Genomic DNA, 12,545 nt, shown 5'->3' with positions numbered 1-12,545 from the left:
CCCAGCTCGGAGCACCCTTCTGCACCCCAAACACCTCATCCCCAGCCCCACCCCAGAGCCTGCACCCACAACCAGAGCTCTCACTCCCTCCCACACCCCAACCCCAATTTTCTGAGCATTCATGGCCCGCCATACAATTTCTATTTCCAGTTGTAGCCCTTGGGCCAAAAAGTTTGCCCACCCCTGCTTTAAGGGCAAGAAAAACCATTTTGTTTTTTCAGTGCACACTTCACTTTTCTATCCCCCAGTTGCCCCTTCAATAAAGATGCTGAGAAGCTATCTTTGGATATCTTGGAGAAGATGGCATCCACAGTGATGTCAGGCAGTGATGATGATCACTTTTCACAATAATCCCTTTCTTGCAGTGCCTGGGGTAAAGGCCTGGCTGAAGAAAGAGAAAACAAAGAGATTCCAGAAGGTCAATACACCGGGACCAAATCCTGTGTCAAGCTTGAGAAAATGTTCCTTGTATTGGGGTACTCCTTCCAAGCTGCAGAGCCACAACAGAGCTTTGCATTTGAGGCATTCTTTTGTGTGGAGGAGTCTGGCCACTAGCTCTGCATCCTCTCCAAAATTTAGTTTCATGCCATGGTTTTTCTCCTTTTTGGACTAAGTTATCTCCCCCTCTTCAGCTCCATGGTTCTCACCTCTTTTTGGTCTATTCAATATGTTCTAATTAGAACGTCACTACTCCACCTTCGACTCTTGTCACTGGCTCACACTCCACGCAGGTCAAATTCCTTGTCTTGACTTTGAGGTTCTGCATAACTGTCACTACCCACATCTCTGCCTTTGTTTCTCCCTGCTTCCCATTTTATGCCATATTATCTACCCTTGCCTTACTCTTCTTGTTGCTCCCACTCTCCAATTCATGCATTTCTGCCTTTTTTTATGCTCCCTTTATGCCTGGAATGCCTTTTCTCTTCCTATGCATCACACCTCTCCTTCAGAACCTTCCAGGGCTGGTTTCAAGAAAGGGTTTGTAATATCAGACTTAAGTTCATTTGATTCTCATTGGTGTGTTTTATGTGGTTTCCTTTTTAACCTCAAAATATCCATTCCCAATTACCCACCTGGGTGAGACCCAGATTTATTCCAAATTAGTTATCACAACACTAAATGTGATTTTTTTTTTTGTCCTGGTCTACACTCACCAGCCAAACACGGTCAGCATCAGCTAACTGGACTTTTCATCATTATGTTCAAACACAACACAATCTTCTAATGAAAGCAAGCCCCATGGCCAGGGCACGCCTGCAGGCGGTCTGCTGGTCACAGAGATTCGGCAGCATGCCTGCGGGAAGTCCGCCGGTGCCGCGCCTTCAGCGTCCCCGCCGCTGAAAGCGCGGGACCGGTGGACCTCCCACAGGCATGCCGCCGAAGGCTGCCTGACTGCCACCCTCACGGCAACCGGCAGGCTGCCCCCCGCGGCTTGCCGCCTCAGGCACGCGCTTGTTGCACTGGTGCCTGGAGCCGCCCCTGTCCATGGCTATGATACTGATCCTTCAAAGCATTTAAGCATGTGAACACAAGAACAGTCCATGACTAACCCTATTGAATACAATGAAAGTACTCTGGTGCATTTAGTTTCATAAAGGCTTCCAGGATTGGATTGTATACCTGTTTGTTGTATGCAACATCTTCAAAGAGAAGAAATTACTGGAAATTCATAATTTGAAATGAGTTATTGCAAACAGCATCTTTTTATATTTTCATCTCTCAAAATCAAACAAAAAGATGAAGAAATGACACTGGAAAGACTATTTTTCTTTTAATTTTCTGATTAGTGGTGTGAGTCATCAAAAGAATTTACTAGCCACCTTTCTTTAACTGCTAACATGAAAATAAATTACTCCCAATTTTCCATGGTATATAAGGAGCGCCTCTCCCTTTGAAGTCAATGGGTCTGCTTGTCCACTGCCCTCCTCCTTGTGTAGTCATTTAGACGTGTGCAAAGTGGGGGTAAAATGAGTGGACAGTTCTGAGTTGGTAGTACTTTAATCCCACTTTGCATTCCCTGTGCACAGCTGGGAATGACTGTGCAGGCTCCAATGCAGTGGCCTAATGGGAGTTAAAAATGTCCAGATTCAGCTACATGGGTCAAATACTCTACTGAAATCAATGGAGTTACAGCAGGGATGAACTGGCTTCTATATATACACCATATAATGCAGAAAGAACGGCCATACTGGGTCAGACGAAAGGTCCATCTAGCCCAGTATCCTGTCTTCTGACAGTGGCCAATGCCACGTGCTTAGAGAGAATGAACAGAACAGGTAATCAAGTGATCCACCCCCTGTTGCCCATTCCCAGCTTCTGGCAAACAGAGGCTAGGGACACCATCCCTGCCCATCCTGGCTAATAGCCATTGATGGACCTATCCTCCATGAATTTATCTAGTTCTTTTTTGAACCTTGTTATAGTCTTGGCCTTTACAACGTCCTCTGGCAAAGAGTTCCACAGGTTGACTGTGTGTTGTGTGAAGAAATACTTCCTTTTGTTTGTTTTAAACCTGCTGCCTATTCATTTCATTTGGCGACCCCAAGTTCTTGTGTTTTTAGAAGGAATAAATAAAACTTCCCTGTGCCCTGGCAATCTCTGCAAAGCAATCCCTTTGGGTCTGGGGATAGCCAGCACAGTTTAAAGCAGCTTTGTAGCAATGGACTAGTGTAGGAGGGAGGATAGGCTTTAAAGCCACCTTAGTATCACATGCTCATCAGCCTGCTGCGGCCCAGGATCTGGTCAGTAGTGTCTTAATAGCTTTGCACAGCTAATAAAAAGGATAATTAATTTTTACTTCTCCTAATTGACAATGCAGAATACACATGCAGACTTGCAAAATGGAGACTTTGAAATAAATTGGACAGTATTCAACTTTCTGTTCATCATAATCTTGCTTATGTGGTAAGACAGAGTTCACCAACAAGACGACTACATTTTCACTTTCCGTGAGCTCTCTGCAACGTATCATTTTAAGCTACTCAAATAAATTAATGAAGAGAATCTCTCGTGTTGCTTTCTATCCAGCAGAAGACAGTCTAGTTGAAATGAAGTCAGCAATTGGCTCAAAGTGTAGTGCTTGGACATAAGGGAGCCTTTAGGTTTGTTTATGTAAACTACATAAGAGCCAAGCTGCCATACGCTGTCTCATGCATTTTAATGAGGGCAGGTTTGGGTCCATAATGCACAAAGCTACAAGGAAGCAATACATTTTTAAATAAAACAAAGGATTCTTTTGACAACCCATTTGTGTAACATCATGTGATTGGGGTGGGGAAAGGGCACCACCACCTGGTTCCCAGCGAATAATGGGTTAACTTTCCCTCTTCCTCTTTCCCAGGTGCTCCAAAAAGCTATACTTTGACTGTTTGGGGGAAAGAATGCTTACAGGATGCTGGGCTTCTAGACCTGTGGTCACAGGACTGTGTTAAACCTCCCATACGGGGAGTTTTTGTTTCTTTCTCTTCTTATGTTCGCTTAATTTACTTTCTTGTTATCCCAGAAAGAAAAGACTGCTTCTCTGTGGCTGTTTTTCTTTTCTGCTGAGTCATTCTGTCAGCACATAAATTCCTACTGGATATGAATCAAGTCAAGGTGAAAAATAAAGAAGTAAGTAGAACTCTGTTGAAGGAAACAATCTGTGACTATCTCTTCTTGGAACTAGAGACTTTTGGAGGCATCTTTCTTCTGCTGCACAGTCCGAAAGGCCCGTGATTTGCACTCTCTTCTAGCTAGAGGAAGGGTGAGGAGAAAATGATTTTTATTGAACATCGAAAGAACATGCTTGTGAATGATGCTTGAAAACAAAGGTCAGACAGCTTAAGACAGGGTTACGATGGCAGAGAAAGGACGGGGAAGGCTTTCCTGGTGGATACAAATGAAATAGGCCCCTGAAGAAAGGGTCTTCCCACACCATATGGGAGGGGGAAACTCTGGGAAGAAGCATCTAAAAGCTGACACACTACCTTGATAGCCTCTTCCTGATGGAATTTGAGGACCAAACTGGACTATAAACAAAAGATAATGACTAAAATGTCAAGTGTAGGGTCCAACAGCTGTTCCCCATGCCTAGGGGAGTATCACTTCTATGTTGTGCTACATAGTTTCTTCACAGAAAGCTTATAATAAACTATAAATAGTCCTGGGAAAGTTGGAACTCTTAGCTCTCCAGTTGTTTAGGAGCTAAGCTGTCAAGCTGAGGGTTGGGCGGGGGGGAGAGGGGGAGAGAATGAGACCTTTGATTCTGAGGTGAGTTTGCTGAGGGCTGGAAACATTAAAGCTGTTTGAGTTAGAAGATCTAAGAAGTTATCATGTGAGGATTCAGAATAAAAAAAGACGAGGACCACATCATACCAGATATTTATGACCCCCGCTCCCCACCCCAGGAGATGAATAACTGAGATGGTACATGAAGAAGCTACTGGACTCTTTATTCTAGATGATATCAAATGCATTCCTCGGACATCTGCCCTGAAGCAGAACTGGTAAACTTGTACTGTGTATAGGGCAGAACTTCCCTTAAGGGATGTGGCTGATGCACAATCACGCTTTTACTGAGCTGGGCCCTAGAACTAGCTGCCCTTAATGCCCATGTCATTCCATCTCTCCTGACTTATTTTCAGTATGAACACAGTTAGACCCATATTTATTACCTTCTCCCTCTGTCTTAATTTTTGTTTATTTATTTCAGAGAGTTGTTTTTATTGTATTATATATGAAACTCTCAGATGAGGTCACCGTCGGTACAGATCCACCTCCTCCATTGATCCTCATCAGGATTATCTGAGGTTGCGGCTCCCAGAGATCTAGGACCAGATACTTAGCTGGTGTATAGGAGCTACAGCAACAAAGGAGCTATCTGCTGAGAATCTCTCCAGCCTAGTGATTGGATGGCATCAGAGACCACCTGCAATATACTCTCGATTATGTTTTTCCTTCTTAGGTATTTCATTATGCATACATACACAGAACTACCACCTTCCACACGTTTTCTCTTTTCTCTCCTTTCCTTTCTATGTAAACCTTAGGCCTGATTCTCACTGCCTTTTTCTTCACACAGTTATTTAGACTGGTGCAAATTGGGGGTAGAATCGTACTGAATCAGAATAGCATCTCTCTGTGCCTGCCTCCTTAACACTCAGGATACTCAAGGTACAGGGCAGTTGAGAATCAGGTTGACTGTAAATATTGGTTCTCATGTTGCAGAGGTGTTAATTACATCACCATCTTTTGATTATCCAGAAAATCCTAGTCCCTCTGGTTTATTACAGTATTAATTCACTTTGTTCTTGTTTCTTCCCCATGCCTCTTGCTTTTGTGTAAAGACACTTGAATATCTATCTATCTTCAAACGACACCAAGTTGAAATATAATTTTTTTTTATGAATTTAAAGTAGTTTTAGGTACCACCCAGCCCCTGAGTCTCCTTGATATTTTTTGTGGCCTTGCAATCATATTTTCTTATCTTTCAAAATGCTTTTCTCTTACAAGTTGCAAGACACAAAAGAGCTGTCAAATGCACACAGTAAACTGGAAAAAGTAGAGATTTTCCCCTAAATTTTTTCAATCACAGTAAATGTAGATGTTTGTGACAATATATTTTACCAACAGAAATCTATATTTTTAATTTGGTGCTGTCTCTTTAACGTTCATTTCTATCTGTTCTTGCTACAGAGGCACAGTTACTGAAGGAACATAGCCCCATTGACTTTTTACTGTTCTGTTGATGTTCTTCCTCAAACTGGTTGCAGGACTCATGCATTTTCACTCCTGCTTCACAGCTCTGTTTATGTGGTTGCACCTTTGTCTTACTGTGTGTGTATTAGGTTTGTGTTATGTGCCATTTCCTCTTCCCTCTACATCACTGATGACTCATGGTCCCAGTCCTGAAGTCAAAGGCAAAACTCAGTGATACTGGATCAAGCCCCATCTAACTCAAGAATAGACTATCTAATTTCAACAGTTTTCTCCATATAATGAAGAATCAAACCTTTCTTCCCTACATCATCCACCTATTCATGTCCATCTTGCTGCCTCTTCCCCATCCCCTCCCTCCTCTTGAGACTGGCAGAATCTCAGAGGAAATAAGTAAAGCTTTCCTAATATAGAAGCTCATCTTCTCTGAAACCACTTTCTCATTCTGTTAATGGAGTTCTGGAAGTGTTTCAATTCTCTTCCTGCACTAATACCTTTATTCCTTTCCTCTGATGGCTGTCCAAGCACCAGTATCATCAGTTTCTTAGGTTTATTAGCTCACTTTGAAAAGAAATGCACATACACTCTAACCAAAAAAAAAAGAGAGAGAAAGAGAGGTAAAAGTGGTTGGAGAATATTTAAGCTATGCACCCTATTTTGTTTAAAAAAAAAAACCCTAAGGCAATCTTTCAAAAGCTGTTTCTTTAGTGAGGGTTTCTGTTTCACAAAAGCATTTGCTATAAGTATATGCCCTGTATAAAATGAAAGCTAAGTGAGGGGGGGGGGGGGGCTTTTTTTGTTTTTATTTACACACTTGTTTTCCCTTTATATCTGGTACAACTACTGGTGCACTGGGTGTATAATTCTCTTTCTAAAAGCAATCCAAAACATAAGGGCCCAGATCCTCACCTTGTGTACACTGATATAGCTCCAGTAAAGTCAACAGAGCTGTGCTGATTTACAGTAGCTGAAGATCAGGCGTGAGTGGCTTTCTATCTATCTGAATGTGGATTTTGTGTATGAAGACACAGGGATCCACTTTTAAATCCACAGAACAAAGGTTCAAACCTCCTGTAGTTCCCCAGTGTGCAGGGAAGCATGCCTTCTGTACCTTCCCTGAAGAAGGTGCAATGTGCAAGCCCATAGCCACAATCAAATGGGTTGCAGCCCCCTGTGGAGAGAGAGAGGCGGAGGTATAGGACTGCAGAAGCAGGGAAGCACTTAGGTGCAGCTCTGCACTAGGGATACTATAGTGAGATAAGCTAGTGTTTCTTCTCCAGTAACAATGTGCCAGGGGCTGCCTTGGTGCAGTAGAAGCTGTTAGAGGGTCAGGATGATTTCTTTCCCCTCAAAACTCTTGTGGGACTTTGAAATGGGAGAAGGGTAAGTAGAGAATGAGGGAAGCAAATGCCCAGTGAAACTGAAGGATTGGTAGAGCAGGTTATTGGCAAGGGCAGGAAAGAGTCAGGCCAATAGATCCTCAAACGACAACTAAGAGATGGTTTGGGGGATCCTAGGGCCTAGCTGGGAATTGGTCCTGCTTTGAGCAGGGGGTTGGACTAGATGACCTCTTGAGGTCCCTTCCAACTCTGATATTCTATGATTCTATGATTCTGTGGAAGGGATTAAGTAAGGATATTTCTATAGAATCCCAAACTCTTAGGATTTGGTATGTTGACAAAGCTTTTAACAGCCTATTTGTGTAATTGAGGGTACCTTCACTTCTAGCTATCCTCAATATTACTATTCAGCAGTGCTTAATTTGTGCCAGGGCTTGCCAGGGCTGAGCCCGTCTAGGCTTGGCAGTTCAGAGCCCCGGCACCTCAAGGCTTCCTGCATCACTTATGAAAGTTTAAAAAAGATCTCTATTTTTTGCTCTGAAACGTGTTTTTCTTAAAATTCTCAACACAGTTATACCCAGGAGGGCCATAACCAGGGTGGGGCAAGTGAGGCTGCCACCCACCATGCAAAACCCGGGGTGGGGGGGAGGGTATGGAAAAGATGTGGGGGGGTGGAAAAGTAGGGGTAGTAGAGCCCTGCAGCAGGACTGGGATCCCATGGGTCTTGTTAACATACCATGCCATCCTTACTTCTGTGCTGCTGGCGGCGGTGCTGCCTTTAGAGCTGGGTGCCCAGCCAGCAGCCACTGCTCTCCAGGTGCTCAGGTCTGAAGGCAGCGCCAGCAGCAGCACAGAAGTAAGGGTGGCAATGCACCATAGCATGCCACCCTTACTTCTGCGCAGCCTTCAGAGCTGGGTGCCCGGATGATGCAGAGGATGCAAAGGAGCCGATGACACAAGAAGCAAGGAGAGAAAACTGGAAGATAGCCAGGCAAATATGGCTATTTTATGGACTTTTCTGGAGAAGTAAAGCATAACGTTATATCTGGTACCAGCTCTCTCAAGCACTGCAGGATTAGGGTAAGGAAAAATCTTATATCTTTTTTTTAAGTTTGGTTACATGTGTTCCGTCCATATCAAAAATATAATTTGTTGATTTCTATTAACAATGTTCCTTAATAATATAATACATTGGTAATGACAATAATACTGTCGCATCCAATAATAACACACATTCAAAGTCATAACAAGTTTAAAATTAAAAATTAATCATTGCTTGAGCCCCGGCACCTCTTTCATTACAAATTAAGCACTGCCTCCATGTGCATTGTCCCAGCTACCCAGGGCAAGCCTTCTAGCTTTTTCTTTACCAGACACAACATGTACAAGAATAGTAACTGACTGAGATAAGCACTGTAGGAGAAATAAACAATCTTGGCTTAAAGTGCACTGTCCAAATAGCTCCTCCACATGTGTATGAGCAGGAAACGCAATAAGAGGTACATAGTATCTGCTTCCATTTCACTGAGTCTCTTTAGTAGGGTTGCAATCAAGAATGGCATTCAGTCTGGCAATATTGTATACTAGACCAATACATGCTGCAGCAGTTTGCAGTGGGGGTTGCAGCATTCTGTTTACTTGTGGCATGTCTCTGAGTAATATATGAGTCTATCAACAAGATAGTTATTCAGCTGTGACATAGAACAGCCAAAACCAAAAGGTTTGCACTTCACTCAGAGGGAAATCACATGTTGCAAAGTGCTGCAATCTATTCTCAGGTTTGTATTTAGCACCCCCATCCAGCAGAGCACTTAAGCATCTGCTTAACATTAAGCATGTGAGTAGAATGATCAACTTCAGTAGAAGTCTGGTTTGGTTTGGTATGAGCAGGGCCGGCTCTGGCTTTTTTGCCACCCCAAAAAAAAAAAAAAAAAAAAATCAGGGCGACCAGAACAGCAAAGCAAAAAAAAGGGAGTGGGGGGAGAGAGAGAAGGGGGGTGGCCAGGGCTTCAGCGGGGTGCTCACCACGCGGCCCCAACCGCCGCGCCGCCTGCCGGGAGGGTTCCACGCCGCTCCGGTCGGCGGGGAGGGAAGGACGCGGACTGCCCTACCGGGCTTGCTACAGACCTGGCACTGGCTGGGGCAGACGGAGCGCGCAGCCCGCTCCCAGCTGGGCGCTCCCCTCCTCTGCGCTGCTGCTGCCTACAGGGTGGCTGGATCGACGAACAAAAAAAAAAAATTAAAAAGCGGCCGTGCCGCCGTAGGACTGGGCGGAATGCTGCCCCGTAGAATCTGCCGCCCTAAGCACGAGCTTGCTCAGCTGGTGCCTGGAGCCGGTCCTGGGTATAAGAAGTAATAGACAGGGCACTGGACTGGGACTCAAGAAGCATGAGTTCAATTTCTAGTTCAGCTACGGTCAACTTGTGAGACATTTTACAAGTCACTTAATCTACCCTGGCCTCAGTTCCCAATCTGTAAAATGGGGATAATAATATTTCCTTACTTCAGAGGAGTGTTTCAAGGATAAAATCTGTTGATGATTGCGAAGTGCTTGGGTACTAGGGGAGTGCTTGTTGTGGCTTTACGGCATACCGCATTTCATAGCTTCAAAATGCTTTACCAATGTTAACTATGTTAATGCTGACATAAAAATTTACAGTGCCCCTGTGGTCTAGATAAATATTAATATCCCCATTTTACAGATGGAGAAATGGAGACACAGACACTGAAGCCAATTTTTGTTCCAGTTAAGAGCTAGATTCACAAAGAAACTGAGGCATGGTGATGCTGCACATCACCACACCTAACTTTCAAGTACCCAATGTGGTAGGCGAACTCTGAGCATACTTACTGGACTGGGCCCCGCAGGTTAGCTAGGCAGAGGAATGCCTGTCTTCCCCTAGTTCATGCATTGTTGTGGGGCTCAGTCATACCGGAGGCTGGTGCGGGGCTGCAGTATGCATGCACAGAAGCAGAAATGTAGATGCCTATGGAACTTGTACTGTGCCTACAGGATCTGGGGGGCAGCTGATTGTTGGTTTTGTGAAACCCAGAAGGGCCTGATTCTGGGATCTAGGCACCTAAGTTCTTTTGTGAATCTAGCCCTTAGTTTCCAAATTTAGACACTAAAATTCATATTTAGACCCCTAAATAAATCACCCGCTTTTTGGAGACAGTGAACACCTGAATCATTCACTGAAATACATGAGACATGTAGGTGCTCATCCCTTCTAAAATTTAGGCCACTTATGTAATGTAGATTCTTAAATGTGGATTTAGTTGCTTTCCTTTTGGCACCCAATTGAAAAAAAATCCTTTAAGTGATTTGTCAAAGGCCACAGAGAGAGGCGGAGTTGGAGCTGGGCTGAGTTTGGCTTAAAGTCTTATCTTCAGACCACACCCCCATATAATAGTAGAGCCATTCAAGCCCTTGGTGAGCTTTTGGAGGGCAGATTGGTGTCTAAAATATGCTCTATAGAAATAGAGTTATCAAGGAAGCAAGGAGATAATCACCAAACACTTGAGTCTAGAAAAGAGGTGGTTCTCCAATATTAGCCTCAGGAATTCCAGAAGGAGCACAGAACTATGTGATGGGTCTTTTTGATGTGACCATTTTTCTATATAGGGATCTGCAAAACATTTTTGCAGAGCCCCATTTAGCCTAATCTTGTAGAATTTTGTCAGCTGCTCTTCACTTTACACAGGACACAGATGTAAAGAGGTGAAAATTACCCCAGTGCAAAGCCTTCACACCACATAAGTAATGCCCTATCTAACTGTGTGTTGACCATGATATTGCCAGCTAGGGTGACCAGACGTCCCGATTTTATCGGGACTGTCCCGATATTTACTTGTTTGTCCCGCGTCCCGACTGATGTTTGGTCGGGACACTGGACAAAGAAGCAATTTTTGCCCTCCACTCCGGCTCGCGCCCCCCCCCCCCCGCCCCGACTCCGCCCCCTCCTTCCCCGATTGGATAGCTCCCCTGGCCCCGCCTCTTCCCCACGCACACCGCTTGCACGCTGATCAGCTGTATGGCGGCGGCGCAAGCGCTGGAGGGAGGCCGGACACCAGCGTGTGTGGCGCGGCCGCCATCAAGATTAAGAGAGTGGTGCGGTGCAGCAGCTGCGCCTGGAGGCCAGCGGAGGAGGGATGTGTGGAGGGGGGATGGAAGGAGGGGGGGGTCGGGCAGTTGCTCCAAGTCTGCGCCTCTCTCTTGGCGCGGCGGCTGTGGGGGGTCTGGGGTGCGGGCGCTGTAACCCGAAACCTCCCGCCCGTGAGTGGAGCGGAGGCGGCGGGGGAAGAAGGAAGCGGCTCAGCTCGGCAGTCCCACACACACCAAGGGGGGAGCGCTCCCCCCAAGCGTTTATTCACTGGAGCTTATGGCAGCTACAGGGTGGGGAAGTGGGGGTCTGTGCCTCCTTTGCGGGGCTCTCTCGGCCCCGGGTGGGTTCTCGCTGCCCCCTGCTCCTGCGGCCTTCCCGACTCCACCCCCCGGGACTTTGCCTCCTGCACCAGCCTTTGAGTGCAGAGGCAGGACAAGCCCGTGCCGGGAGGGAGGCTGGTTTTTAGGGCAGAGGAGCAGCCGAGCGCTGCATCTCTGATTGCAGAGCCGGGGGGCAGCGAGCAGCTCCAGAGGGTTGGGGCGGGGGCGGGGCTCTGGCAGCTTTTTTTTTTTTTTGCTCCGCCCCCCCCCCCCCCCCCGGCGTCCCGATATTTCATCTTTGGTATCTGGTCACCCTATTGCCAGCTCAAAAGCCAGAAGTGGAAGACACAAAGTACAGTACATCATACTAAAAGAAAGTAAATTTGCATCAATAACTATTCAAGAGAAGAGTTTATCTTAAGGGCTAGATCAGTGGTTTTCAACCTGTGGTCCACGGACCCCTGCGGGCCCGCAGACTATGTCTAAGATTTCCAAAGAGGTCCGCACCTCCATTTGAAATTTTTTAGGGGTCTGCAAATGAAAAGAGGTTGAAAACCACTGGTCTAGACTGTAACCTTTCAACCCACTATATGTAAGGGGCAGCACATAATTATGCTGCCCAAGGGGCAGACCCCAGTCCGCATTGTAACTTGCTGAGTCACAATTCAGTCTCTTCTCCCCCCTTGCTCCATGAAAGAAGGAAGCGACACCAGCCCTTTACCTCGCACCGCTTCTTTTCCAATCTGTGCTGGCTCAGCTACACTGGTAGATGGAGTCAAGGGTCCACTCATTTCCATTCCCTGCCAACATGTGTATGAGAGAGAGAACAGCCACCACTGGGTACTACTATCTGCTACTTGTGTGCAAGTGGCTTACACAAAGGAATAAGTAAGCTCCTTTTGCCCTCTTGCTCCTCCCTTCAGGAGCATAACCAGATCTGTCCCTTAGAAAATATTATCATGCTGATGTTCCATACATTTAAAAAGTGCCTAAGGTCGCCTTTGACTTACACATGCAATTTTTTCAAGATTAAAAAATAATTAGAGAACAAAGTGTATATAGCTGGTTCTGCTGGAGCATTTGCT

This window comes from Chrysemys picta, chromosome 2 (assembly GCF_011386835.1).
Source record: "Chrysemys picta bellii isolate R12L10 chromosome 2, ASM1138683v2, whole genome shotgun sequence".
Lineage (NCBI taxonomy): Eukaryota > Metazoa > Chordata > Testudines > Emydidae > Chrysemys > Chrysemys picta.
The sequence above is the reverse complement of the archived record's forward strand: the minus strand, read 5'-3'. Positions refer to the sequence as shown.